Source organism: Nerophis lumbriciformis, linkage group LG29 (genome assembly GCF_033978685.3).
Source record: "Nerophis lumbriciformis linkage group LG29, RoL_Nlum_v2.1, whole genome shotgun sequence".
Taxonomy (NCBI): Eukaryota; Metazoa; Chordata; class Actinopteri; order Syngnathiformes; family Syngnathidae; genus Nerophis; species Nerophis lumbriciformis.
This window is the reverse complement of record NC_084576.2, coordinates 787,178-791,047: the sequence shown is the minus strand read 5'-3', so window position 1 is coordinate 791,047 and position 3,870 is coordinate 787,178. Positions and strand designations below refer to the sequence as shown.

General features: G+C 52.6%; 1 pseudogene; it reads left to right on the top strand.

Moving 5' to 3' along the window:
* The first annotated feature begins 206 nt into the window (after positions 1 to 206).
* On the top strand, positions 207 to 3,628 carry LOC133571894 (uncharacterized; annotated as a pseudogene).
* The last annotated feature ends 242 nt before the right edge of the window (positions 3,629 to 3,870 follow it).

The following is a 3,870-nucleotide window of genomic DNA, read 5'->3' as shown; positions in this document are numbered from 1 at the left end:
CATTTTGAGTCACGCACCTGCTGTCACTAATCATGTCACTATTATTTAAGCTCCCAGTTGCCAGGCTGTCTTTCTGGCGACATTACTCTCTACATCACTCTCTACACACCCTTGTTGATATCCATGCTGCTCTTTTTCATGTCCTTTTCTCGTTCCAAGTAAGTTTTTGTTTATTCATGTCACGTTTAGCAAATAAGCTACGGAAAACCCTACAGAGCAATACCCCCAGGAGATCCCGAGAGGGGGGGAGGATGAGATCTCCAATCGGACGGCCCAAAGGTTAACGAACCCCGCAAACGAACTGACTACGAGTATGACATGTATCTGCGGCAAGCTGTGCAAAAATCAACGTGGCTTAAGAATCCATCAGGCCAGAATGAAATGTTTGGAGCGGGAGAGCGAGGTTCAACGCACAGGTCCTGGACCTGGTGAGACGCAGGAGGAGCCCGGACAGGAGACACCCCACATATCCCAGTCCCTCCACGTACCGGAGTCTCTCAATCCCAGCAGAGTAGTTCCACAGCAGCGGATTAAATGGCCCCAAGCAAACAGACGGAGCGAGTGGCTGCAGTTTGATGAGGACGTGTCCAACATCATCCAAGCCACAGCTAAAGGAGATGTCGACAGCAGGCTCCAGGCAATGAGTACCATCATCGTCAGCTATGGCTCAGAAAGATTCGGACGGATGGAGAAGGGCAACACTGAGGCCACCCCCTACACCATGAATCGCAGAGCCACTAAGATACACCAACTGCGCCAGGAGGTTCGAACCCTCAGGAAACAGTTCAAGAGAGTTTCTGAGGAGGACAAACAACCTTTAGAAGAGCTGCGCAACATCCTGCGGAAGAAGCTGACAACTCTCCGCAGAGCAGAGTGGCACAGGAGGCGTGGAAGAGAGAGAGCTAGGAAGCGGGCAGTCTTCATTGCCAACCCCTTTCGGTTTACTAAACAGCTGCTCGGGGACAAGCGCAGTGGCCGGCTTGAGTGCCCAAGAGAGGAAGTGAATCGCTTCCTCCAGAATACCATGAGCGACCCACTGAGGGGACAAGATCTAGGACCCAACAGAGCGCTCATCAGCCCTGCTCCACCAACGGCAGAGTTCCAGTTGACAGAGCCCAGTTTGAAGGAGGTTGAAGAGGTCATCAAGGCAGCCCGCTCAGCATCTTCCCCGGGCCCCAGTGGTGTACCTTACCTCGTCTACAAGCGCTGTCCAGGGCTTCTCAAGCATCTGTGGAAGATCTTGAAGGTGATCTGGCGAAGGGAGAGAGTGGCCAACCAGTGGAGGTGTGCAGAGGGAGTATGGATCCCCAAGGAGGAGGACTCGAAAAACATCAACCAGTTTCGGACTATATCACTTCTGAGTGTGGAAGGGAAGGTGTTCTTCAGCATCGTCTCCCGAAGACTGACCGAGTTTCTCCTCAAGAACAACTACATCGACACTTCAGTGCAGAAGGGGGGGGTTCCTGGAGTCCCCGGCTGTCTAGAGCACAACGGTGTCGTCACACAGCTCATCAGAGAGGCCCATGAGAGCAGAGGGGAACTTGCTGTGTTGTGGTTGGACCTGACTAACGCCTATGGGTCCATCCCACACAAGCCACCATGTTCCCAGCAAGATCAAGGACTTGATCCTGGATTATTACAATAACTTCAGGCTCCGGGTCACTTCTGGGTCAATAACCTCTGACTGGCATCGCCTTGAGAAGGGAATAATAACAGGATGCACCATCTCCGTTGTCCTTTTTGCACTGGCGATGAATATGGTGGTAAAGTCTGCTGAGGTGGAATGCAGAGGGCCTCTGTCCAGATCAGGTGTTCGACAGCCCCCCATTAGAGCCTATATGGATGACCTTACCAAAACAACAACATCAGTACCAGGGAGCAGGTGGATCTTGCAGGGATTGGAGAGGCTCATTGGGTGGGCCAGGATGAGTTTCAAGCCCGCAAAGTCAAGGTCCATGGTGCTGAAGAAGGGGAAGGTGGTCAACAAATTCCGATTCTCAATCTCAGGAACGGTCATTCCATCCATCACGGAGCAACCAGTCAAGAGCTTGGGAAAGCTCTTTGACTCCAGCCTGAAGGACTCTGCTGCTATCCAGAAGTCTACTGAAGAGCTTGGAGGGTGGCTCACCAAAGTAGACAAGTCTGGCCTACATGGTAGATTCAAAGCCTGGATCTACCAGCACTCCATCCTTCCCAGAGTCCTGTGGCCTCTCCTTGTATATGCAGTCCCAGTAACAACAGTGGAATCCTTTGAAAGGAAGATCAGCAGCTTTCTGCGGAAATGGCTGGGTCTCCCACGCAGCCTCAACAGCGCTGCTCTGTACGGGACAAGCAACATCCTGCAGCTACCCTTCAGTGGGCTCACTGAAGAATTCAAGGTGGCACGCACAAGAGAAGCCCTACAGTACAGAGACTCCAGGGACCGCAAGGTGTCATCAGCCGGGATTGAAGTGAGGACAGGAAGGAAGTGGAAGGCAGAAAAGGCAGTGGAGGTGGCTGAGTCAAGCCTTAGACAAAAGGCACTGGTTGGGGCCATAGCAACAGGGAGAGCAGGCTTGGGCTACTTCCCAAAGACCCAAGTCAGCCAGGCACGGGGCAAAGACAGACGACATCTACTCCAGGAGGAGGTCCGAGCAGGCTTGGAGGAAGAGCGAGTGGGCAGGGTAGTGGGACTCCGGCAACAGGGGGCATGGACAAGATGGGAGGGCACGTTGCAGCGCAAAGTCACCTGGTCAAACATCATGCAGGCAGACCTCCACCGCGTCCGGTTCCTCGTGGCAGCAGTCTACGATTCCCTCCCTAGCCCAGCAAACCTCCATGTTTGGGGGAAGAGCGAGATACCCTTCTGCTCCCTTTGCTCCGGAAGAGGCTCCTTGGAACATCTCCTCAGCAGTTGCCCAAAGTCTCTGGCTGATGGTCGCTATCGCTGGCGTCATGACCAGGTACTCAAAGCAGTTGCTGAGAGCATAGCCTCAGCCATCAGCAGCAGCAAGCAACATCATGCCCCAAAGAAGGCAATCTCTTTCATCAAAGCTGGGGAGAGACCTCGTGCACGTCCAAAGACAATAACAGGACTCCTTCACACAGCCCCTGATTGGCAGCTACACGTTGACCTGGGAAAACAACTGAGGTTCCCCCAGCACATTGTAAAAACATCTCTACGGCCAGACATGATCATCATCTCAGAGGCTTCAAAACACCTCATCATGCTGGAACTAACAGTGCCTTGGGAGGAGCGGATTGAGGAAGCCAACGAAAAGAAACGTGCCAAGTATCAGGAGCTGGTGGAGGACTGCAGGGGCAGGGGCTGGAGGACTTTCTATGAGCCAATAGAAGTTGGTTGCCGTGGCTTTGCAGGATGCTCCCTCTGTAAAGTGCTTGGCCGATTGGGAGTCAAAGGGGCGGCCAAAAGGAGGGCCATTCAATCCGCAAGTGAAGCGGCAGAGAAAGCCACGAGGTGGTTGTGGCTGAAAAGGGCAGATCCGTGGGTTGCTACTGGGACACAAGCAGGGACTTGATCACCCCGGCTGGGTCGCCTGGACGAGGGTGTCTGATGTTGCGAGACCCGAAACACCCGATGAATCCAGGATACATCACTGATGATGTGTCCCAGTGCATCCAGGAGATGTATCTTTCAAGTTCAAGCAGTTCTTTTGTTTCATGTTCTTAGTCTACATTAAGTGTAAGTTCTTGTTTCATAGTCAAGTTTGTGCCTCCGCCTTGTGCGCACCTTTAGTTTGTTCTTTTTGTTATAGTAAAAATAAATATGTCCTTACTTTCACGGCATGTCCGCTCCAACTTTTATTGCATCTGGGGAAAACAACTACGCCATAGTCCATGTCATGACAGAATGTCGCCAGCAAGATAGCC